General features: G+C 34.6%; 1 protein-coding gene and 1 long non-coding RNA gene across 5 annotated transcripts in view; one reads left to right on the forward strand and one right to left on the reverse strand.

Moving 5' to 3' along the window:
* The window catches only part of lrp1bb (low density lipoprotein receptor-related protein 1Bb), a 631,192-nt gene that overhangs the window by 165,148 nt on the left and 438,294 nt on the right, over window positions 1-27,750 (forward strand). The gene's annotated exons all lie outside the window — the stretch shown is intronic.
* Window positions 190-27,750, reverse strand: LOC147842416 (uncharacterized). The gene is made up of 3 exons (XR_015499729.1): window positions 26,330-27,750; window positions 2,841-2,989; window positions 190-562 (listed from the first exon to the last, which is right to left on the reverse strand). It is a non-coding gene; the product is annotated as an uncharacterized LOC147842416 (long non-coding RNA).

Raw genomic sequence — 27,750 nt, forward strand, 5'->3', positions numbered from 1 at the left:
TTGCAGCACGCTTAGCTTTCTCAGCCACCATACTTTTAAGATTTAAAATTCTACTAAATAACAGTGAAATTCTGTCAGTAAGTTTAGTATTTTCTGCATTGGAAAATGTTGATGTTGTTTGAGGAATCTGCCATGCATTTATTTAAGTTTACTTAAATGTTAGTTACTCAAGTTTAGGGGCATGGCAGTGGCGCAGTAGGTAGTGCTGTCGCCTCACAGCAAGAAGGTCACTGGGTCGCTGGTTCGAACCTCGGCTCAGTTGGTGTTTCTGTGTGGAGTTTGCATGTTCTCCCTGCCTTCGCGTGGGTTTCCTCCGGGTGCTCCTTTTTCCCCCACAGTCCAAAGACATGCAGTACAGGTGAATTGGGTAGGCTAAATTGTCCGTAGTGTATGAGTTTGTGTGTGAATGTGTGTGTGGATGTTTTCCAGAGATGGGTTGTGGCTGGAAGAGCATCCGCTGCGTAAAAACTTGCTGGATAAGTTGGCGGTTCATTCCGCTGTGGCGACCCCGGATTAATAAAGGGACCAAGCCGACAAGAAAATGAATGAATGAATGAATGAACTTAAGTTTAGTTAATTAAATTAACTTGTGTTCACCTACACTTCACCTTCACAGAAACAACCTGCATTTCACTGGCAGTGTTTATAGTCAATTAAAAAGGCTTGACTATATTTAAAGCTCCAAATACACACTATGCATTTCCACATCCCTTTTATAACTATGTATACATTCATCTTGAATGTAGGTGGGCAGCGAAGTGTCATTCCTTTTTTTTTTTTTCCTCAGAAGGCTTTTGACTTGCAGGAGAAAGACTCAATGACTCAACCAGACTATGAGCTACACTAGTGCACTACTCCATACACATCAATCACAGACACTCGCATGCAATTTAACAAGAGCATTTTTTATTTTTTTTATTTATGTATTTAATTGTTGTTATGCTTTGTTTTACTATTGTTTGGACCATAAATTAATTTGCTACTCAATGGTGTGACTTTGATTTGAGAAGTAGGGGTATTTCTAAACATATTAATCCATGAAAATAATAAGTTGTTAATTCACAAATTAAATTTCAAACTAACCTGAAACTTTTTTTTTTTTTTTAGTTTGGGACTCGGACTTATGGGGTGAAAATGGGGGCAAAAATCACACCATATTCATCTATGTTAAGCTGCTTTGACACAGTATACATTGTGCATTCTGCAAGTGCAATAGAAATACAGATGAACTAAATTTAATTTAAAATGTAAATAATAAAATAAAATAAAAACTCAAAGATCTCTGTGAATCACTATTTTAAGATAGCAAGCAAAATTAACCAGTAGGCTAATTATATGAAGATTTTGATCATTATTTTAACAAATCTCTTTCTTGTATAGTAGTTTGATAAAAGTGACATTTCAGAACAGCATTTCTCTACTGATTCTCCCCAAAGCAAAAGAATTATAATTTAAAACATTAAATATCCTTTTAATAAAGCTCTTCATTCAAAATTTCATTTTTATATTTTACCATGTCATATAAAAACATAAACATGTTTGAGGTCATAGGAGACATTTTTTACATGCAGTTTTTTCCAATCTGTTTGTACGCAGTGCAGGACTGGAGGACAGAAAAGGAAATAACAGTAGTTTCTTATGGTTTTGCTTACTCCCCCAAAGATGCTGTTTGCACGATTGGATAAATATTATCGTATCCAAATACATTCAAAATACAAAATAAAATTTCAAAACTCTGTCTTTGTTTATTCTTTTTAGAAAATATCTAAATTCTTTTTTTTTTTAGAAAGGTCTTTGTAAAATGAAAGTTCAAAATAGCTTAAAGTTTAATTTATATGAATTTATATGATACGGTTTATACCTAAACTGTTATAGTTTTTTTTTTTTTTTGGTTTATTCATTTAAAACATTTTTATTTTTAATATTTTATTAATATTTTTTTTTTTGTCTGATATTCGTAATTCTTTAAATGATTTCAATATAGCTTAGGCTATTTTAAATGACACTTTTGAGCAGAGATGTTCAAACTAGGGCCCGTGGGCCAAAGTTGGCCTATGGTAACCTTTGATTTAGCCCACTATCCCATCTGAGAAGAGAGGGAGGATGATAGGGGTGGTTTAGATATTGTCATTTTTAATTTAATGTAACCTTTTATTTGTTTGTTTTATTGTTAAGATTCAAAATAATCAAACTGAAATTAAATGTTTTAGTTTAAATGCTGTCAATTAGTTTAAAATGTACATACTGTCACTCGACGGATAGAAGACAATGCAGAGATTTTGGTGAGCGAATCAAGGCAATTCTGATTCTGCTATACCAGTGTATTCATTGAACTGCACTGTGTTATAAATGTGATTGCTTATGTTTTTATTGCAACAAGTTATTATTAAGAAAAAAGTTATACTGCATTAAATAATACAATTTAAAGTAACTTTTTTTTTATTTTGAAATATTGTTAAAAAAATGTAAAATTACCCATGGCAACTTTAATGTAGAATAGTTTGGTATATTTATTTTTGGCCCACAGCTCTCAACGATATTTGGCTTTTCGGCCATCATTTAGAAAGGTTTGGGCACCCCTGCTATCGAGCCTACAAAAGTGGATGTGTAGTTTGTAAAGTTTTATGTCTTTTTGTTGTATTCATATATGATTTCAAATATGTATTTATTTTCTCCTCAATTAATAAAGATATCCAGCCGCTTGCTGCGTTGACGGAGCTGTGAAATGAGCGCTCTTTCACCTGATCTTTTAAATGTGACAAAAACTCTCGACAATTGAAAGTTACTGGCTGCTGTGTCTTTAATGTGGTGTAAAGATTATTATGTGTTATAGAAATAACAAGGAGAATGAAGTAAAGAAATATCACTTATTAAATTAAAATTACTTTAGTATTTTATGCTACACATTTAGAGTTAAAAGAGAAACATAAGGGTGATCTTAAGCAAAAAAATAATAAAATAATAAATAAAACAAAACAAAAAAACTAGCCTATGGGATGTTTTATGAAACATCTTAAACTGACCAGCTATGTTTTTTTTTTTTTTCTTTCCCATATATATATATTACAAAGATGAAACTTGAGACCTTAATTGTCTAACGATGGTTTTCGGAAACCCCTGGGCAGGTTTTTTGATTTGGAGGATCACTAGCACTGGCCATACAATAGAAAAGCGGTTGTTCCCGCAGCACTGTGCGTGAAGAAGCATGCATTTCCTCGCAGTGGCCACATTTGTGTAAACAACCACCTTAATGAAAAAAAAATATTCATTGTGCATTCCTGTTTTTTTGAAACACAAATTTCTAAACATTACACTTGCATCAACTGGCCCAGACATACTCTGACAGATAATATGATTATTCTGACCTAAGCAAACATACTGAATCAAACAACTTGCATTATTTTTTCATCCATGTTGACATTAATGTCATCTGTTGCATCTAGCTGTTTCATCGGATACTAAAATGATGTCAACCACAATACCAATAGAACCAATTGAACTTACACTTATTTTTAGTGCATGCACTAACCCTAACCCTAACCAAGTAATTGAAAGAGGACACGTTAATCAACATACACAGACTCCCTGAGTGTTCTTTTCAGAAACTTTCCTTTGTGACAATGTTGACTTGTGTTTAAAAAAAAAAAAAAAAAAAAAAAAAACAGGACTTTAAATAGTGTCCACTGTAGAAATTACATCTCTGCATTTACTACTACTACTACTACTACTACTACGACTACTACTACTACTACTACTACTAGATCCCACCTCTGCCAGTGTTCCTGCAAACATTTCTTACACATGATATTTTAGCAGAGCATGTCAGACGCACTGTCAGGGATCTTTTTAATTAGTCTACTAATTGTCCACCATGTCATATCTGTATGGTCCATATTACATCATGAAGCAGGTGGATGCTCCAACCAATGAATCCAGCAGCAGGTCTGAGATTATTAATTGAGAGCATCAATAACGGTGAGCTTTGTTCTTCTTTGCCCCGAAGAGCACATTCATCATATGAGGTCAGTGCAGTCAGGCCAGGGAAAATGGGACAGCTTTGGCCACTAGGAGCCCGGATTCACTCCCCAGTAAATCTCACTGGCCTCACGGCACTGACAAAGTGCCATAGCAGCCGAGACGCTTGGTGTGAGATTACTAAAGCATGTTTCTGCCTGTGGTCGTGTGCCGGAGATGATAAATTCCGACCTGATGCTTTGGTTCTCCTGTATGAGGAACTGCATAGTGGATGAGACGTGAAGTTGGCTTTGACACAAAGACAAGAAACCAAAGGACTTGCATTTAAAATGAAGCCTGAAATAGTGGGTCTGGTCTCTAAAGGATAAGTTCCTATTTTTGGCGGCCTGGCCTTGGAGTAATATAATATAATATAATATAATATAATATAATATAATATAATATAATATAATATAATATAATATAATATAACATAATATAATATAATATAATATAATATAATATAATATGTTTCTATGATTCTATTTTTATTAATTTCAGAAACTTACAGTATGACTTATCAATAGCTATGTTTCCATCCAAAGAGTAAATAAGTCAAGGAGAGCAAAATTGTTCTTTACTGATAAACTAGCACCACACATCAAAATGAAAAACTAAATTTGCTGTGGTAGGAGAATCTGCATGTATTATCTAAAAAAAATTACTTGTGCCTTAAGACAATGCCAACACGCAATGTATGGGTGGTGGTTTTTGGGGGTGTAAGATTCACCCAAGATCACTTAAGACAGTTCTCGGGGTAATAATAATATAATATTAATAGTACTGATGATGATTCCTTTTGGTTAAGGCATTTTAGAGTGACCAAAGTGGTTGACACTCTGGTTTTTCCTTTAATGCTGTAATAACAAAATCACACAACTTTTAATGCACAAACTGGAGTTTATTTGGTAAAAGTGTTTCCATTGGCATTTACACAGATCATTTTGGATGGAAATATACCTGATTACTAACCAATATAAAAGAGCAACAACACATTAGTAGCAGTGGGATATGGCTGTATATCGGTACTGGTGGAAGGCGTGCATTAGTGTCCCATCAGTGATGATGTACAGCCATATAGCACCTCTATGAACCTGATATTGCGTTTATACAATAGTTTGATGGGATAATCATGTATATAAAAATTTTAATCAAACACTTTTTGATTAAGAAAGATTATTAGAAAGATTTTGATTAAAAGCCTTTTGTATGAGGAACTACTTTCTTCCACCATTCATTCACATCTGCTGCGGATGTCAGCAAAGCTGAAATCTTTGCTACTTTAGAGCGATTGTTTTAATGATTCTCTAGCGTAATGTCTAAATTGATGACAAAACAGGTGATTTTGCTCACTTTTTAAGATTATAAGGCTGACCGGCATGAAATGCCATCAATCTAGAGACACTTCCCGTTATTTCTCTGTAGCAATCGGGAGATTACAATCATTAACCGTGAAAAAGCCAAAGCAAAGCAAACACTACCAGAAACACTACCAGATTACAGCACTACAATATACAAAAGAGAGAGATTGACTTAGAAAGTCACTTACCAGTTTAATGATTTGATCAGCTATAGTTTGAAATTATGAATTTAATTTTTCCTCCTCTAAAGGCTTATTATTTGGTCAGCCGTCTCTCTTCTGCTCAGTTTGACAGACTAATAGATGCAGATGCGCTGTAATTCCAAAATTATAAATATTTTTAATAGGCACTATTCTTAAATGTAAACTGCATAGTTTCAATCTAAACAACATTCTTGACAATAAAACCTCAAAAGTACATTATGTTGTCCAACTGGAATATTTGTCAAACTGTAGTGACTTTATTGATCTGCTGTCACTCTATGAAGCGGAGTAATACAGAAGGGTGAGGAGGCTGTACGAAAACTGTTATTACAGAATACCGCACAGCTATCAGCCAATCAGATTCAAGAACCAGACAGAACTGTTGTATAATTAATAATAATAACAATAATAATAATAATTAGTACTAGTAGTATAATATTTTTTTCTTTACAAATTTCATTAATGCTGGACTCTGAAAAATCTGCAGTTTTGTTGTTAGAAATCTGTTCAGTCTTACCTAAAATGTTTAAATTTGATAATAAGAGTGAGGAACAGCTTTGTATGACCCAATACAATAGTATGTAACCTTATAAATTAGCATTTGAAAAAAAAACAAAAAAACATTTTAATACATTTTAGACTAATTTGTTTATAAGTAGACAGTTTTGTTCTATTATCCATTCATTCATGTGTTTTGTGTGTGTTTGTATTTACATACATAATGCATTGAGAAGATTTAGTCTACAGTCTTGTTTTTAATTCATTTGTTCAATAACTATTAATTAAAAATAGATTTTTCACACAACATGACCTTTTTTAAGAAGACATAAAAGAGATACAAAGTGAATCATTTGTAATAAAATGTAACCTACAATAGACATATTTTTATTAAACGTGGATTTAAAAGCTCATGGACATGCTGTTTTGAGTACCCACATACTTTGTACAAAGAAAAGCTCTTTCTCTTTTACTTTGCTCAACAAAATAGCCTTTGCTTTCTTTTAATTTTTTATCATCGGCCTTGGAAAGAGAATTTTATTTTGAACTTGAAAAATTGGATAATTCACAAGTGGTTTGTGCATATCCAGTTTGTGCCTCATTATGCATAAGACTGAAATATCATAAAAGCAAAAAATTAAATGGCAAGCAGCTGTGCATTTAAAGCCAGCATATGGAATCAGATGGTTTTGAGAAGTGTATTTGTCTGCAAGGACATCAGCAGTAGATGTGGGAAAAAAAAGTGTTAAAATAATGATTTTAGTCTCAGTGGGCCAAGAATGCTTTATGAACTACTTTGAAAAAGATGATGACCAAGCTTGGATGGGCTCATAGGTGATGCTAGCCGTGTACTTCCTTACCCTGAAGTTTTACAGACAGTCCCACACAAAAGCTTTGAGGATTCCAAACCTTTTTTTGGCCTTTCCCAACCGAGAATACCATAGAATAATTTGGAGTAAACAGTCTGTTTTAAAACCCAGAACAAAGAAATGGATTACGAGCAAGAAAACAAAGCGTAAACAGTGCTTGAAGTTTGTCAGATATCCAACAGTTTATCTGGGGTTTTTATTATTTAACAAAATGCATTTGTTTTCATTGAACATCTCTCGCTCTTCCTTTTTTTTGCGTTTACTTTCTTTCCAAAACATTTTCAGGAAGCAATGTAATTAAGATTACTACCTTTTGGAACAACATTTGCATCAAAATTGCAGTTATAACGTCTCTGTATGCTTACAATCAAAAGGTTTTTGGGTTTTGGAACTGAAGGTTTTTTGGAACAGACATTTTTTTTAGATATCCAACAGTTTATTGGGTGCTTTCATTATTTAATGTTTTGATAGAAAATTTCTCGCGCTCATTTTAAGGAAGAAAAATACTTAAGATAAGTACCTTTTGGGAAAAATAAAACTGTTTGCATCAAAATTGCATTTAAAATATCTTTGTTAGCTTACAATGAAAAGGATTTTGGTTTTGGAACAGAATGCTTTTGAATCAGCAGTTTTTCAGATATCTAACAGAGGCTTATCAAGTGTTTTCATTAGTGAACAAAATGCATTTATTTTTGATAAAACGTTTCTCTCACTGTTCCGTATTGGATTTTTTTAGGAAGCAATATAATTAAGATAATTGTACCTTTTGGAACTGCAAAGTGCACTTAAAATATCTCTGTAACTTACCATAAAGGGTTTCGGTTTTTGAAGCACACTATGTGACCCTGAAGCACAAAACCACTCATAAGTGTACATTTTTTGGAAAATTTGGGATTTATGCAACATTTGAAAGCTGAATAAATATGATTTGTATAAATGTGTTATTTGATGTTTGGTTTGTTAAGAAAGGGTTTGGCCAGGATACAAATATATAGAGTCAGAGGCATCAAAAAAAATTATTTAAAAAAATCTAATCAGTACTGTGGCTCAGTGGTTAGCACTGTCATCTCACAGCTAGAAGATCCGTGGTTCGAGTCCTGGCTGGACCAGTTGGCATTTCTGTGTGGAGTTTGCATGTTCTCTCCGTGTTTGGGTTTCCTCTGGGTGCTCCGGTTTCCTCCACTGTCCAAAGCCATGCGGTATAGGTGAATTTGAAGAAGTAAATTGGCTGTAGTGTCTGAGTGTGTGCGTTTTTGTGAGAATGTATGGGTGTTTCATGGTACTGTGTTGCGATTGCAAGGGCATCCAAGACATAAAACATATGCTGAATAGGTTCATTCCACTGTGGTGACCTTTGATAAATCAGAGAATAAGCCGAAGGAAAATGAATTAATGCATAAACACTGAGGAAAATGCGTTTAAAATAGTCTCTACTGGTTGATTCTCTTCACATACATCTTAATTAACTTTTAGATCATTGATTGTTTTATTTATGAAATTATTTATTTATTTATTTATTTATTTTTTAATCTTTATTTTGTGGCAGACAGTAGATTTTATTTATATAAAAGATGTTGGCCATAAAAATGATAGTTGATTTATAAATTCAGAGATCAATTCAAAGTGAAGGTTCTAACGTGTCTTTTCTCAGCAGGCACACCTCGTCACAAGATGTATAGTCATGATGTTAGATGATCAAAATTCAATGTCTAAGGACAACGTTATTTTGATGTCTAATAACAATGTCAAATAACCCAATATTTGGTTGATTTTTAGGTTGTGTTGGAAAGTGACTAAAATCCAATGTTGAGCCAAAATCTTAAACCAACTTCATATTGATTTCAAATGCTGACATTTATTCATCGGGTATGGCAACCAAAATCTAACGTCTGATAGACGTCATAATGGTAATGTCCGCACAACTTCAACCTGTAACACTGTTAGACATTGAGACATTGATATTTGGTTGAATTGAGACATTGATATTTGGTTGATTTTCAGTTTGATGTTAGACATTGACGTCAGCTTGACGTTGGGTTCAACAATCTGACGTTATATATATATATATATATATATATATATCTTTGAGTTTTTGCATTAAAAATATTATGGAATTATGATACAATGTACACTATATATAATTTTGATACCACATATTTTTTGGCTGTTGTTAAAAGAATACCCGTGCAACTTAAGACCTTAAGATCCTTTAAATGTTCGTAGATTATATATGGAAATGGGTCTTTTCTCTAAGACAAATTTTTGCAACTTATCCAACCACTTAAAAGCTGCCCACATTCATCTTCACTGTGAAACGTATGTCAGATAACAGTGAAACCATTGAAATTCAAGGACATGAAATGTTCTGTCTAGACGGCACAGATGCAATTTATGTACTAATACTAGGCTGGTCGTCATTAGCTAATTGAATAAACTCATTAGAAACATAGCTAAGGGGGATTTCAGTGAATGGGCCCTTTCAGTGGGAAGAAAGACTGTAAAATGGATTTTAATGTTGAATGGATTTGAGAGAGTTCGAGCTATATCTGTTTCTGAGAGAGCTAACATGTTTAGATACCTCTCATGAGCATTACACAGCTTAAGGGTGAGAAAAGTGGAAGTGAAAAAAAAAATCATGAGTAAAATCTGACAAATAAATGTCCCTGCACTAGCGCCTGCGGTGTCAACACGAGAAGAAGAAACTTCACTGCGCGGAACACTCGTCTCTAGCTGAACCCTAATGTGATTTTAAATAACTAAAAGGATTAGAAAGACCATTGCATAATCCAGATTTCAAAGCTGGGGTGATTTGGGATGTTTTGCATCTAGTTCCTGTGCTTGTGTGTCAGTTTTAATCCTCTGGAGTGAATGATTCGCAACCAGGGGTATGTGTGCACCTCAGGGGCCTCCAGAGCACACGGTTTAGCTTTGTTAAACATGTAAAATAATAATATAATAATAAAAAATATATTGAAATGGCAAAATCTGATTAAATCAGAAGGTTACTCATAGTCAAATAATAGTGAGAAGTTGGAATATTCATTACGGCTTCTGATTGGTTTAGAGTTTGCTTACTCTATAGACTTCCATGCAAATCTATGATGCAAACCACCCGTTCCATTATATCCCAAAGGTGCTCTATTGGGTTGAGATCTGGTAACAGTGGATAACAATACTCTGGTAGGCTGTGGCATTGACTCCATGCTTCATTGGTACTAATGGGACCAAAGTGTGCCAAATTTTGGCCCTACAATCCGAACGTTGCAACAGAAATCGAGACTCATCAGACCAGGCAACATCAGACCAGACCAATTATATATATTATAATTACAGACTTCAAAATTCCAATAAAATGTTATGTTTTTTGTTTTTCTCAATTTTTCCTTTTCTTTTTAATTAATTATAGTTTTTTTTTCTCTAGCATATACATTTGGACTAGTCTTGTTTGGACTGTTAATGTAATTAATTTTGTTATATTAATGTAGCTCCAGATTTGGCTTTAGTTCTGACTAACTTAGTGTATTTCCACAAATATGTTATTGTAAAGCATCTTATAAACTGCATTGTTAATTGTTCTTTGAAATGTTCACATCTACAGATAACTCTGAAGAAAAGCATTTCTGCAAATATTTGCATTAATACTTAAATCTAATTATACAATTGTGTTTGTAGTGCAAATGTATACTATAAATCTATAGTGCAAATATTTACAGAAATGCTTTTCTCCAGAGTTCTAGCTGTGGACATGTCACCATTTCAAAGAGCATCAAAACATCATTTATTTCTTCAGTTTCCTGATCGATTGGACAGAATCTGAAAGATGTTTCAATTGGCCTTGACTTAGTGTATTACTGGGAATAGCACAACACAATGCTTCTTGTGATTACTGGACTGAAGCAGCACTACACTCTAAAACACTGGACAAAAACAGCCCAATTTTTATGGTTTAATCAAGGCACTTTGTAACTAAAAGGGCAGAACACGTGCTGGGCTAACCTGACCCAGAAGATTGAGGTGTTTTTATTTTTCAACATGATTTTGACAAAAATAGTAGCTTTTCTTTTTTTTTTTCTACCTCATACTTCACTTCCTTATCTGCAATTGCCTCTCTGGATTTACCACTAACTGTACTTCAAAAAATAAATAAATAAATAAATAAAAAAAATAAAAAATTACTAATGCTTTCCTTCTTAGACCTGAAACTTGCCTATAGCACTTATTCATTGTTGCTCTTATATTTGTGTAAATTGCTTCCTTGTCCTCATTTGTAAGTCGCTTTGGATAAAAGCGTCTGCTAAATTAGTGGTTCTCAAAGTGGGGGTCGGGACCCCCCAATGGGTCGCGGGACAATGAAGGGGGGTTGCCTGGTGATTTCCAAATATCAATTTATTTTTATTTTAGCAATAGCTTCAGATGCAGCAGATTGATTTTATAATACCAGGTTAAACTTTCCGGCACATTTACAGCACTTACATACATAAATAAACGAAAAATAGACTTGGGTCTATTGGTGTGTGTGCGCATTTGCATGCAAATTTTCTGTATTTATAAACACCTTAGGGGATATTGGGGGTCGCGAGTCACAGGCATTGTTATTTTGGGGCCCACTGGCTGAAAAGTTTGGGAACCCCTGTGCTAAATGACTAAATATAAATGTAAACTAATATTTAAGGTAATAATATATACAACAAGGAGTTTCAAAAGAAATTAAAACAACCCTGTATTTGTTCAATGCAAATGCAAACACACACACACACACACACACACACACACACACACACACACACACACACACACACACACACACACACACACATATATATATATATATAGGTGTTGCTCGCTGCAGAAGATGGGACTTGCTCAACTTTTGAAACGCAGACGGAAGCATCAGCCAATCAGGTCGCTTTATTCAATACACCAGCTTAGACAGTGGCCTATTGCTGTCTAATTTCATTAGCTGACGCTGCTATGATGATCGTGTCAGCCCCAACTTTATACACACCTTCCGTCAAACATGGACGCTGAAGCCCCATGTGAATGGGGCGTGACACCAGCCTGTTAACACTATACCCTTGTGTATTACTCTGCCCACATACAGCAACAAGCATTGGACTTGTTACAGTGGACAAAGACTACAGTTTGACAAATATTGCTGCTTTTGGACAACATAATGTACTTTTGAGACTTTTTTAGTCAAGAATGATGTTGTTTAGATTGCAACCATGCAGTTTATTTATTAAGATAGTGCCTATTTTAAACATATTTCTGAGAGACAGCGTGTTGGCGGCCATTAGCCTGTTATTGAGCAAAATTAAGATACTGTCCATCTATAATAAGGCGACAGAGACCAAATAACAAGCCCTTAGAACAGGCGTGTCCAAACTCGATCCTGGAAGGCCAGTGTCCTGCATAGTATAGCTCCAACTTCCTTCAACCCACTTCCCTGAAAGTTTTTAATATATCTAAAGAGCTTAATTAGTTAGTTCAGGTGTGTTTAATTAGGGTTGTAACAAAAATATGCAGTATACCAGCCCTCCAGTACCGAGTTTGGACACCCCTACCTTAGAAGATAAAAATAAAGTCATTATTAAATACTTAAATTATATTCTAAATTATATTCTATACTATCTTGTTGTATGTTGTGAGATGGGACTCATGTATTGTATGTGCGTATTTTATGTTGGCCACTCTTTGTATAACCCTGAGTTACTTTTTTGGTTGGCCATCTGCAGACTAGTTCAGTAAACAGAAAGAAAGAAGAAATGCTTGCATGTGTTTAGCATTTTTTCTTATTGCTAACACAACAGCAATCTGGTAGTGATTGTGTTGCTTTATTGGGGGGATAAATATTGTGATTTCTCGATTGCAACAGACAAATACTTGGGAATCTCTTTAGACTGATGGCAATTCATGCTGTTCAGCATTATAATCTTAAAATGTGAGCAAAATCATCTGTTTTGTCATCACTTTAGACGTTACGCTAGAGAATCATTCAAATACTAGCTCTAAAGTGATGTGTGTGATGTAGCAACAGTTTCTGCTGTTCTGACGTCGGTGCCGATGTGAATGAATGACAGAAGAAAGTAGTTCCTCTTACAAAATGTTTTTGAGACAGCATCTTTGATTATCTTTTTACTATACACAATTATGCCATCAAATTGTTGTATTAACGTAATATCACACTCGTAGCAGTGCGATGTGGTCGTATATGGGCACTGGTGGGACACTGTGATTTGTAAACATGTGATTTTGATCCCTAAGCTGTAGTTTCTGAACACATTTTTAAAAAGCTGAATTTATGCAAAAAAGGCTGTCAGGTTTTATTCCTTGTACTATAATTGAGATTAAACATTTTTTACAAGAGTTTGGAAGAGTCTTTATTCAAATAGATGAGGGCCAGTTTTGAAGGAAAACTATATTATGTGCTTAATTTTTGAATTAGTAATATCAATTAAATCTAAATCCATACACACCATGTATTACAAACCAGTAGCTTTGAAGTGGATTTGCTGCAGCGCTATTACATATGAAGTTTTGCATTCTGCTCAGAAACTGCATTTCCTTAGGTTTTCCAGATACATTCTCAAACGCATAAGGTGGATGATTCATGGTTACAGTCTGAGTCACACAGAATTGTGTCTACATTATCAAGAGGTCTGCCATATCTGTATCGCAGTTGCCAAGCCAACAGTTTCTGTTGCTCTACAGGAGTGTGTAGAGATGCATGATGTCTGTGTAGCGTCTGCCTTGAAGTGAACTGGAAAAGAAGCAGCCCGTTTGCTGTGTCAGGTATTGAGACATTTTGCCAGGCTCCTGTGAAACAGAATGCATAAGTAAGGCGGAATCCAGTTTCTTTGTAAGGCGAATTTTGAGCTCATCAGTTTTATTGCTGATCAAATGGACATGGAAAGAGTGGGTATAAAGACTTCACTGTCAAAACCACATAACTGACCCAACTTCCACCTTCCCCAGAAAATGCTATTGTGTTTTTTTTTCTTTTTTTTTTTTAAGTAAAAAAGAATGCGATTTAAGCACTTTTGAATTGCCGACGCAATCCTGGTTTCTTTTGAAAACAGTGAGTTGGTGTGGAATTTGTTGTCCATACCAAGATTGTCCCATATACAGTGTATTTTTATTTTTTATTTTTTTGCACAATGAATATATGCCACATACTGTAGTGTCCAAGTTTCTTTCAAGGTGATTCGGTTCATTTCCGCTGCTGTCTTGGGAATCCACAAAGACAGGTATTTTTTTAGCATTCAAGTTCCTTCCTTCACAGTGATTGGTTGAAATACTGAAATATCAAAACCTACACTTGTCAAGCTCACACTTCAGTTGAATATTTCATATCAGCAATGAAATCTGACATGAAAGGATATTGTTTCCTACTCTCAAATAACACTGAGGTTGGGCTGACACTGCTAGAGGCTCATCGCAGGTTTTCTTTCCTCAAGTCTCAAACATACACATGCTACTGTACATAATTTGAAAATTGTGATGCATCTCACTTTAAAAGTCCCATGAAATGAAAATTTAGTTTTTTTTAGATGTTAGTATCAGTATTATTCATTTTTTGGTTATCTATAAGTAAGTGTGCCTTAAAAAAGTAAGAACATTTGCATTTGGAAAATAGATATATAACTGATATAAACAAGTGAAGCTTGTAGTTTGTCGCTTCCGAAACAAATGGATCAACAGTTTTATTCACATCAACTTGCACTACAGTTTCTAATCATATCATTACCAATCAAATCCTATCTAGTATCTGGCATGCCCCGCCCCCTTCATGATGCTTCTCATTTGCTCTTCTTTTGAGCTCAACTAATCTCTCTAAGCTGTGATAATACAAAACACTATTGGCTACTCTGTCCTATGTTCTCATCATGTTTTGGTTGATATTATGTCAAACATTGAATAAAAATGCATATTTCAAAGCAGCTCCCTTAAATGAGCAAATTACACTCAAAATGCAAGAATTCTCACCCAAATAAAAATGTTTTAAATAAAAGACTTTCAATGTTTAAAAAAAACATAGATAAACAATTTAATAAAACCATTCAATGATCAAAATAACCTACTCAGCATGATGCACAGAGGATTGTGTATTGCAGAGTTATTGCAAAACGATCTCGTTCATTACGATCTGTTTATGTAATTTCAGCGACTGCGTAGGCTATTGCTGTACTGTATGTTGCCAAAAACTACAGTGAAGCGCTTAAAAAAAGCATTGAGGTTAGGGTGACAGTTAAGAAGTTTTGTTGCAATGTTCTTAATGAAATCCCTTACCTCAGGGATTTTTTCCACCCTCAAGTTCATTTACTTAATGACTTTCATGCAACCGGGCAATGATATTTAAACACTTTGTGTTAACAGACCTGTACAAAATATTTTATTTTGTTAAAAATGTGTTATTTTGTTATAAAACAAATGTTAGATTGTTAAAAAATATGGTGGAGGATTAATCACAATAATGATTTACACCAAAAAAGGCGTTAATTGCCCTATAGCGTAAATTTTCCCTAGAAACTGCAGTCAAACGTATGTTTAAGTACATTTAAAGTGCAGTTTGACAAACATATAGGCTGAAACACGTTTCCAAAAAGCCTCTGTTGGTTAAATCAGCATAAGTCAGCTGTGATGTTTGTAAATAATTTTTCAGTAGCTACATTTCCATCCACCTATTTTTATGGACATTTTGGATTTGCATGTAAAACGGTTGATGGAAACACCAAGATGTGCATAATTATTGAAAATGTGCATAAAAACATCTGTGCATAACTGAGTAGGAGAAACTTTTTATTCAATGAGAAAAGATGTGCATAAATAACAATGGAAACACTTTTACCGAACAAATTCCAGTGTGTGCACTAAAAGAAAAGTAATGTGATTTTGTTATGAGAGATTATGTGATGATTAAAATGTGTGTGAATGGATTAACCAACATGTGAAATGTTGTTTTGGTCATTCTATAACATATTTACCATATCAGTATTAGTGTTGTTATGTTATTACTAACCTCCAGAACTGTCAAGAGCATTTGTGATCCCCGTCTCATGGCTTTAAACGCCACTGCTGTAACGTTCAACAAATAAGAGTCAAAATAGGATCCAATAGCAAGTGATATAAGGTTTATTTGACCAAGTCAAAATAAACAAACAAGGAAGTGACAGGCTAGGAGGACGACGAACACAGGGCAGGAACAGACAGGAAAAACAGGGTCCAGAAATATCTCCTCAGGGGCCTGAGCACAGATAACACACATGAGAACAGATGTAACGAACTGACAAAGAGACATAGAAACGTCGCCCTGATATAGGGCTAATAATGAGCCTCAGCTGGTGAGTAATCAGCCCCGCTGAGTGTCGTCATGTCACGTGAGCATAACAAATACACATGGACAACCAAAACAAAACAAACTCACGTGATCAAACATACACTCCGGAAAAGCGCACAAACCTGCAACCGTGACAACTGCATGTGTCTTCTGCGACTCAAGTAATTGATGAAATAGAAAAAAAAGATTGACCCAGCTTCTACCACTTAAATTTGAGATTTAATGTTTTATTTATTGTGGCGCAGTAGGTAGTGCTGTCGCCTCACAGCAAAAAGGTCGCTGGTTCGATGCTCAGCTGGGTCAGTTGGCATTTCTGTGTGGAGTTTGCATGTTCTTCCCGCATTCGCGTAGGCTTCCTCCGGGTGCTGCGATTTCCCCCACAAGTCCAAAGACATGTGGTACAGGTGAATTGGGTAGGCTAAATTGTCCATGGTGTATGTGTGTGAATGAGAGTGTATGAGTGTTTCCAAGTGATGGATTGCAGCTGGAAGGACATCATTTTATGCATAAGGACTGCATAAAATGTATGCTGGATAAGTTGGCGGCTCATTCTGCTGTGGCGACCCCAGATTAATAAAGGGACTAAGTCGAAAAGAAGATGAATGAATGAATGAATGTTTTATTTCGTGTTATGTGACCTGATGACCTATCAAGAAAAAGAAAGCCAAACCCGGGAACCAAAACAAACCTGTCACAAACCTGTAACATTTGGAAGGCAAATCTTTGTTATTAGAGCTGCAGTGTTGTTGTTCTCTTTGGTTCTGTCATTCACTATATTTCCAGGGTAACTTTGTCATCTCTGATATATTTGCAACTATTATAATAACTTAAATGACATCCCAAATTATGTCAAAAATGATGAAAGCTGCATGGGCAATATTTTTGATTCATAGTAATTGCTGTAAATCCTACTACACTTACTAGGAGTATGGTCGCACGCAACAAAGAAACTGCTGACAGAGGTAGAGTTAAATAGCATCATTAGCTCTTGAACATATCTCAGCCTGACAATCAACCACCATTGTTCTCTTGAACACTTTCCTTGGGCCACCATTTTAGCAGAAGCTTTGACCCCATGACTTTGCTTTCTCTCCAGCAAGAGTGGCCATTATTGAGCTTGCCCTCTACACAAACCTACTCAAACACAGACCCTCATATCACAGAGCCATTCAATGTCTGTTTCTGCCGTTCCCAGAGAGGGTGAGGGGCTATAATTCTGGTTTTACCTGTCATGAGGGGGAAAAAAATGAAGGCTTTCTGAGCCTTTTAGGGTGGAAAAAAGTGAACAGCATTATTTGTGTCGGGGATAGCTGAAGTGACATGAGTCTTTTTCAGTGACAGGCTTCGTCACGGGTCTTTTTGCCTGCTATTTTAGATCCACTTTGGAAGCTAGAAGCATTCATGCAGTATATTGTATATTGAGTCTTGTTCATTTCTCAAAAAAAAAAAAAAAAAAAAAAGATTTGATTCCACTATAAGTAAAATGAATAAGGGTAAAATGAATAGGCTGAAATGAGTTTGAAAATGGCTTTATTAAATTTACTCCTGAAACATCTGCGCTTACACAGCATCTAGGGATGTGCCCAAAGCTGATCGAATACTTTATTCGGAAAGGCACGGATAATGGGTTCAAAAGAGTAACGAATTCTTTGGAAAAATAGAGAAGATATTCGACAGATGCAGTCACTCCAATGGTAATAGTGATAGTACAGTGTTTTAAATATGTTTCTTAAATGATTATGCAGTAATGTTTGGAGTGAATGAAATCAGCACAAATCAATTGATAGCACTGCTTTTGTGGATTATTTATGTGGAACAGCAAATCACTTTCCTCAGATTACTGTGTTTATTTTTATAACAAGAATAAATGATTTTGTTTTTACATTTTAATTTGCAACACATATCGGACCTGCAAGAAATATACAGTAGGTTTGTGTTACATGCTTAGTCTATTGAAGATTGACTTTATGCACTACATTGCATAAAATTAAGGAAAGTGTTGCTTGAAATAACACAAATTTGTCTTTTTAAATGATGTTACCAAGACAGCCTTGCAGTTTCAGTTAAATTTGTTGTTCTTCAAAAATCCACGGCTGCATGATATAGTCTTCTACTTTAATAAGAAATGTTGGAAATGGACGTTTTTGGATGGTAGACCAAATACTACAAAAAATATTTTTATTAATTAATTAATTTATTCATTAATTAATTAATTAATTCATTCATTCATTAATTCATTCATTTATTTTATTTATTTTTTTGTTTATTCATTCATTTATTTAAATTTTTTATCATTTATATTGTTATTTATTTGTTTGTTTGTTTTTTGTTTATTTCAGTCTAATGTAAAAAATATCTAAAATACACCTTTTAATGTTTCATTACCAATTTGTTTCACAATACATATCACAATGCATATTTTAAGGTGTTATCTCAACTTGGCATTTTATTTTTCTAGTGTACTGAGCCATACACCCTTACTTTAGCGTGTATATAAATCTAAATCTGCTAAATCTGTTTTTAAAGTTTTTTTTTAACAAAGGAATTTGTTCACACCCAATTGTATTCGTCATTTATTATTGATTTATTGATATTCTCAGTATTTTATAAATTAAGAAATGATAGAAACAGATTCCAAAAATCTCTTCTGTACATATATTTGACTAATATTATATTAAAGAATTCATCGTTTGCATATTTAAATGTAATATTTTAGAAAACATGTAATGCAAAAAAATGAGATTCATAGCAGGGATTCTCAATATATCGCTTTAGCATCAATATCACAATGTCAACATTCACAATAGTCGCATTGCAGGATATGCAATGTTGAGTCTGCGTTATAATTTATCGTTTACATGTGTGTGAGCCCTGTGACTGTATGAGAATTTTAAAAGCATTTGGCATTGGGAATTGAATCATTGGTAATGATGATTATTCTTTATAAGTTTTTTTATTTTTCAATTACTGTACCTGAATAATGTTAGACTCAGAAAATTTAATTAAAATTTAATGTTTATTTTAATTGTATATTTTTCTTTATTGTATGTATCTATGCTTTTAATTTGTTTATTAGGCTTCATATTCATTCATTCATTCATTTCTTTTTGGCTTAGTCCCTTTATCAATCTGGGGTTGCCACAGCGGATTGAACCACCAACTTATCCAGCACATGTTTTATGCTGCTTATAAATGAAATAATTAATAAATTAATAAATTAATTATATATATATATATATATATATATATATATATATATATATATATATATATATATATATATATATAGATTTTTTTTTTTTTTTTTTTAATAAACCAATAAATATCATTCCAATCAGTCTTAAAGAATAAGCTCTTTTCAAATAGAAATATTCAGGCTAAAAAACTTCATTATGCAATATGTATCACAGACTAACAAAATATCGCAATGTTCGATTTTTCCAATATTGTTTAGCCCTAATTAATAATACAGTGAGTTGACCGTGGTAATAATAACTATTAGTTTTTTACCTGCAGCATCTTGCCTTAAGCATTATAAACTGTTGTTTTGCATCGATCCCAAATGTTCCATTCATAAATAATAAATGTATACTCCGAAAGCAAAATGCTCAGAATGAGATGCCAATAGTGGGAATTGAGCAAAATGGCACAATGGGAACAAAACGGAAAACACTGGTGCAGCAAATGTGTGCTGAATGAAAGACAAGTTGGCTGCTGACACTAGTTGAAAAGGAAGTATATTTCCCTTCCTGTGTACAGCTTTATCCACACACATCTAAGGGTCTCCCAGGAGATTTCAAAACCCTTTCCTTGGCCTTTAATGAGTACACCATCACTGTAGCACCCAGCCTGTCACCACTTTACACACAGTTTGAATACAGATGCATTTGAAGGCACAAAAAGACGTAAAGCGGGTACAGAATAATATGAACTGGTAGTGAGTGTCAGTATTGTCTAACAATAGCTGGGATTTAAAAAGTATGCTGTTGGGTCTATTAGTTTTGTTTTAAAGAACATATAATTACACTGGAATAATAGTAATAGTATAAAGGAGAGGCATACATTAGTATTAGGGCTGAAACTACCAGAATTCTTTACCAATTAGAACTACTACAGTGGTCATTCTCATATTAGCATAAACTATAATAAACTTTAACATTGTCAAAGTGAATCTGGAATAACTTCACAGCTGGTCAACTATAAACCTGACTCTACATTACAGATACTGTGATGTGAATAATGTACACACACATTGCAATATCAATACTAAAACAATATATTGTGCAGCCCTAGTCAAAATGACCACCTCTGAAGTACTAGTGTAAAAATGTACTATTTATAGATGATGTATTATTATCTGTAATGCAGCTTTATATGTATTTAATTATTTTAATAAGGATAATTCTTATTTATTCATTCATGCATCATACATTTTTAATAATAATAAATAATCATTCAACAACCTTTTGTAATCTTTTTTTTTTATGCAAACACCCACTGTAATTGAGGGTAACAGTAGTTTATATACAAAAACATATTGTCGAGCACACATTATACAGAACAAGAACCAAATATTGACATATTTAAAGGCTCTATCATGATGGAGTCTTAATGTTAATATCATATCAATTTTAAATCTATATATTTTGCCATTATCTTTCAAACAACTAGGTTTTGGCCATTTGTCAGAAACAAATTTTCAATCAATTAAAATATGAGATAATTTGGAATGATATTTTATACAAATGTACTATTTTATATATTTTTATATGTATATAAAGCTCAGACTAATAATATGTTTTATATAATGTATATAATTGCTTTTGTACATTTTATTTGATGCAAACACCAAGATGGAACCATTGATTGCAAAAATAAAAAGTAAATCACAGTCATTGATTAGATCATTTCAACCCTCACAAACTCTGATTCATATCATTGAGAGCAAATTATTGGTTAAAACGTCACATTTTAACTGCTGATATTTCTCTTTGCTATTGATCGTCATTGTCCCAGTTATATCAAATCATATATCAGCCAGCCAATATATCGTGCAACTCTAAATTATATCTCCAGATTTATGGCATTTAATAATTTACTCATAATTCAAAAACCACATTGCTTTGTCTGCGACTGTGTTGTGCTCCGCAAGCATTATTGTCATCTTCCGTGGTGTGAATGCATTATGATTAGCAGATTTATTTGCCAACATCATAAATTAATTAAATTTCTAAGCTCTTTATGTCAGTCAGCTATGAATCATCTTTCATTCCATCTCCACCAATGAAAATATTTCTTCACATGCGTCTGCTGATGCTGTACTAGATGCTACTCGCCATTACATGCTATAATTATGATGAACCGACTTGTTTGTATTCAGTTCATTTTAAAAATGCACTGTGCTGCTAACAACATTGTTAACTCGCTCTCTGAAAAAGGTCACATGTCAAGTAATGAGTCTGACCACTGTAATTAGGTACTATTTCTGCTTATTGTTGCAAATAGCCATTTTCCAATTTTCCCCTCATTATTGTTTGTGCACTGCATTTCTAATCTGACTGACAGGATCTTTTCGCATGCGTTTAAAACTTTGGAAAACTTCAATCGCCCTGAGATATTTGAGATGAGGTGGTTTTGTCTTCCCTCAGGCTGTTGAAGATGGATAATTTGAAGCGAGCTGTTGTACGAGTGTTCATGGTGTGTGAAAATCAAAATCTAGCAGGATCAATACCGAGCCCTGAGGTTCAAGATTGTACGAAATCAATTCAGCCAATTGCCATTCAGCATGACAGAGCGTGTTTGACCCTTAACCCTCACATGCTCCATGGGTGCACCGCTTCGACGTATCATGCTCGTGCATATGGCCGACTTATCTTAATGCACACTCCAGCATCACCTTATTTCCTCTGGAGCTGAGGCCAGGTCAAACTTTACTGCTCTCCAGAGGTCTTCGGCTGCAGATACTTTTATGTTCTCCACTTTTCTACCTGCGGAAGCAGATATTGCTAATTGATTGAATCATTTGAGGCTTCTGATGTGCTTTATACTCCTTGCGGTCTCACAATTTATAAGGCTTTTAAAAAGCAGTGATCGACTCGCATGATGGATTTAAATGATGCATTCAGGCCTCGTTTTGCTTTTTCCACCTATTTATTAGAGTCTATCTAGACTCATATAACAAGCTAATATTGATTTTGTCCAAAAGCACTTATCGTCTCGTTGTCACTAATAATAGTTGTCAGAAGAATCCAGATATCTTGATAGCATAATTTTTGAACATGACCAACAAAAAAAACAGCTTTTTTTTTTTTTTAATGCTCTTAAAATGGTGTTGTGTTACTTTTGTTTTAGTTTTCTTTTACCACTAGATTACAAGATGTTTACCACTAGATGTTAGGCACTGTGTACTTAAGAAGTTCATGTTCCATTGGAAAACATTTTTGTAGCTATTTAGGTAGGATAAGGTTTAGGTTAGCACAGGTTTAGTGGTATGGATTGGGTTATTTCGCTCCGAAGTTAAAATTCTGTTATCATCTACTCACCAGCTATACTTATAAGAGTTTTGTTTATATTTGAAAGACAATTTTAAATATTTTTTGTAAAATTTTGCAGATTTCTGTATGGAAAGATGGAAAATTCATGAACCCAAAACGAAATGAAACAAAATGAAACAGAGCTAAAATAAAACGACACTGAAACTAAACGAAATTAAATGGAAACAAAACTAAACCAAACTGAAACGAAACGGAAACAAAACTAAAACGGACTGAACAGAATGAAATGAAAACTAAACTAAACTGAAATGAAATGAAATGTAAATTAAACTATACAACACTGAAATGAAACTAAATAAAATGAAAATGAAACTAGAAGAAACAAAACTAAACAAAACTGAAATGAAACAAAAATGAAACTGAACCGGAACAGAATTAAACCAAACTAAACTAAACTAAACTAAAATAAACTAAACTAGGCTTAACGTAACTAAACTAAACTAAACTAAACTAAACTAAACTAAACTAAAATAATGCCTTCATCAAATCCCATAAAAACAAGTCACTGTGGCTTCCCTAATTTTCTACAGGGTTTTCCAATGTTTATTTTATTTTGGTAAACAAAAAGTTGCAATTAAATAACATTATAATTATCTATTGTGCCATTTATATTTGAAATGCAAATTTTGAAGATGTGTGGTTTTTATGAAGCACATTTCTAACAAGAATATTTTAGGTGGAAGTTCAGTTCATGTTGTAGACCCAAAACATTCAAGTGTTGCTACAGTACAGTATGTTTACCACATGTCTCATTTAACTCAACACCTCATTGTGAAATCTTGCGAAATCCCATAGACATGCTTTTTTAGGATCAAATCCCACGTCAATATAAGATCAAGAAGCAGAGAAGTTTGTATTTATGTTTGCTGATATGCATTTGTATGTGAATATTGTGGCTAAATGACATGCTTATCATATTTTCAAGACATTGTATCTTTATAAATGTGTTGCATTGTAGTATTATTTTAAATGTTGGAACCTAGAGCAACATGCTGGCTTAGTGATTAGTACTGTCGCCTCACAGCAAGAAGGTCACTGGTTTGAGCATCTCTGTGTGGAGTTTGCATGTTCTGCCCATGTTGACGTGGGTTTCCTCTGGGTGCACCAGTTTCCCCTAAAGTCCAAAGGCATGTGGTAAACTGTAGGTTAACTAAAGAAAATAAATTGCCCATAGTGTATGTGTGTATTCATGCTTCCTAGTACTGGGTTGCAGCTGGAAAGGCATCCGCTGTGGAAAATGCTGGATAAGTTGGCGGTTCATTCTGCTGTGGCGACCCCAGATTAATAAAGGGAGAAAAAGAAAAAAAATGGATGAATGTTAGCACCTATTAGTTGATGACAGTAATTTAGGTCTTTTTCACTTTCAAGTATTTCATTCTGGAGGTTATATGGATTCCCCCCCCCCCCCCCCCCCCTTTAGACATCAGAACAGACCTTCCTTTTCAGGTTGTCCTTTTCTTTTGCTCAAAGCATGTCAATGAGATCCTAAAAGGCACTTTAGGTAATTACAAATAGAAGCAGAGCTTTAGGCCCATGGGAAGAAAACTTCTCACACTCAGCCTCGTGTAATGATTCTTTAGTTCGTTCATCATTTCCTTATCTCATTGAGCCTCAAGACCTGCGGCAATGACTGTACCAGCTCAAACCCTCACTTTGAAATCAAGGCCTTCGTGATTCAAAAGCCTCTTTTTTTGTATTTTTGCTAATCATCTATGGATTTAATAGTGACTGAATTTGCTCTAGTTTTGTAAAGGTGGGGACAAGCCTTAGTTTAAATACATGCCAATAGATGAAGCGGTTATGCTAATTGTCATGGTGGTAAGAGCGGACAGCTTTAAAATCCCTGGAGAATGCCAGGGTCTGTTGATAATTGCGGTATCCTGGGTTTATGCAAATTACCCAAGCGACTTTTTCGTCCTCCATTAGGACTACAAATCCAAATAATAACATAAATATACAAAGATGCAAATAGACAAACCCAACTGTAAGAGTTTTAACCTCATGCGCTGCCCCCGGGAATAAACCCCTGTAATGTTGCACACCTGAGAGCTCCAACAGCAATTTAATTCAGCGATTCACTACCACCCACATTATACTCTAGCATTTCAGATGATCTCAGTTTGTGGAGTAACACTTTATAAGATTAGCTCATTCAGCCATACTTATTGCCACCCACATGCATACTAATGATTACATACATATTATCTTCAGCCAAAACATCAGTTATGGCTCATTATTATTATTTTTTTGACCTCACATTCTGCATAGTTGTAGCAGCCGAAGGCTCCAACTTGATAATGTTGCGCTAACTTTCACATTTAGCTCCGAAACGTTCTTTGCTTGATTTTATTGGGATGAAACTAATCAGATCTTCTGGAGGAGATTTCCTGCTGCGTGAACCCACTGATTTCATCGGCAGATAAACTGCGGAGCTGCGATATCAGAAGAGTTTGGGCATCTTAATCACAGCTCGCCTCTGCTGATTCCCACACAGCGGGAGACTCCTACTGGAAATAACGGTCCAAAGTGGATAAAAAAATGTCTTTGTTAAGTGCTCATTTGAGAAAACGGCTCTTATCTGTTTCTTAAAAACAGCTCATTTGGATTTCAAAGAATTCTTCGTTTAATTGTGCGTGTTAAAACAAGACACATTGTAACCAACTGCATTGTTCGAGGGCTTTTTTCTGTTATCAGTGTTTCAGAAGCTATTTTTCTCTGCGGTAATGAAAAAAATGATATGGAGAGGATAGAAGCCTCCGCGTCTGCTTCAAGAAGATGTGTTGTTTAGAGAACCTTGACTGGTGGTTCACCTCGTGGAAAGAATGAGATACTGCCCGCTTCAGTGCCCATTATCTTTCCTGATTGATAATCATGGCATGAGGAGGGATATAAACCTCTAACTGAGGCTCAGTGCTGTTAAGAATGTCAGCTGTCAAAGTGACCTTGAGTGGAGGAAAGAGATTTCACGTAATTCTGATGTTTGATAAATCCAGTATTAGCAGAGGTCAGCTGAGATGCAAATAGGGTCATGGGCGATCTTTATGAATTGACTCTTATTTATGCTTTATTTCTTTAAGCATACTTTCTAAAGATATAATGCAGAAGTTCTTTCCAATAAGTCCTTAGTTCTTAGAATATGTATGCATGCATGTACATTATGTATGTATGTACGGTATATATGGTTATGTTCGTACGTTCATTTGTTTTTTTATTCATTCAATCATTCAGTTTTGTTTATTATAGGCTGCACCTATACATTCTCACTTAAAGGGGTGGTCCACTATGATAGTGAAGTCCCGATCAGGTTTTTTTGTCCCCTAGTCAGAGTCATTTGATTTTTGAGTGTCTACCAAAGCTCGATCCGATACTTCTATAATACATTTAAAAATTCAAATGGAGGTTCTACGTGCTCTATAACCATTAGAAATCTCTACAAAGGTGAATGACGTGATCGCATCTGGACATCCCTACACTATGATATAATAGTTTAAACTTTTAGTTGATGTTAGGGATGTAACGGTATCAGAATTTCACGGTACGGTAATACCTCGGTATGAATGTCACGGTACGGTATTTATTGAATCATTTACAGGAAAAAACAAAACTTATGAAAATACTCCAAAAAAGTGCCAAAAGTGTCAATGACATACAAATTAGCCATCTATCTGTAAGCTTTGAAACAGGAACTTCAATTTTAATAACAAAAAATTATTAAACCATGTAAAAACAATAAAGTTTCAATTTAGTATTGTTGAAAACTCATCACATTCAACATTTAATCACACTCAGCCCATCTACCCAGATGAGAGCTCTGCTAGTCGGACTTCTCATCAAGCATCTCCCGCTGGATCTAATCTCACTATATTTATTAAACGGGATATTTCATTTATCTTGTTGTCTTTATCTAACGACATATTCCCTGACTTTGGTCATTGGAATTTATTACTTGTTCTCAGGTAACGTGTTTTGGCTGAGCGCAAAGATAAGTTAATGATTAATGTAACCACGTACATTCTGTATATTGACTGATCGCTTGCCTTTATTTCCTATAATGTATAAACTTATTGTATGTTATACTTTTAAAATGGCCATTATCGATTATTAAAACTGAAACTCAGCAAAAGAGAGGCTGTGTTTCGTATTTTCACTGAAATTGAAAGGAGGCAGTTGTTATCGGCTCCGTTTTGTTATAAATATCCAGACAGTGAAGATGACGCTCATCTTATGCAGCACGACGCCTCAACATGTCTGCAGTCTAAGTTGCTAATATTAAAATGAAAATAGGCAGTTCCTTAAATCATGTTTACATTTTATTGTTGATAAAGTGAAACAACGAAGCCAGGGTGATGTGAATGAAGTTATAAAGTACACTGTTCCCTTTGAAGATTTACCCGTGTCCTCGGTATAGTCTGCTTTTCCATATCAAACTGAGAAGAAGAGACTGCAGCCTTGATCAAACTTGCGAAGTCTGAACTTACAAGGAGAGGATGCAGGACTGAACTGTGCGTGTTAGGCTACTTAATATTCAGGAAAAGCCCCAATCAGAGAGGCGAACGTCTGCAGCCCCGCCTCCGTTTTCAGATGTCTCCGTTTTCCATTATCCACACTGAGACATTATCCACACATTTCGAAACGCTCCGTTTTCGGCGCTCGAGAGCTCTTTTCATCCTCGCTTCTAGCAGCACACTCCATTTCCGCATTACTGGATCTGTAGCGACAACAGACCGCAAGGGATGATGGTCAAGCATGGGCTGATGGGTATTGTAGTTTTCGCTACCTCCCGTTCGCTTCATTCGCCTAAGCAAATTTTCTCAGAAGACCTATAGTTTTACAGAGTCATGCGACTTCGGTAATATCGAAAAAAATTAATATTGCGGTATGACGGTATTTACAATACCGTTACATCCCTAGTTG

Source organism: Danio rerio, chromosome 9 (genome assembly GCF_052040795.2).
Source record: "Danio rerio strain M-AB ecotype USA chromosome 9, GRCz13ab, whole genome shotgun sequence".
NCBI lineage: Eukaryota > Metazoa > Chordata > Actinopteri > Cypriniformes > Danionidae > Danio > Danio rerio.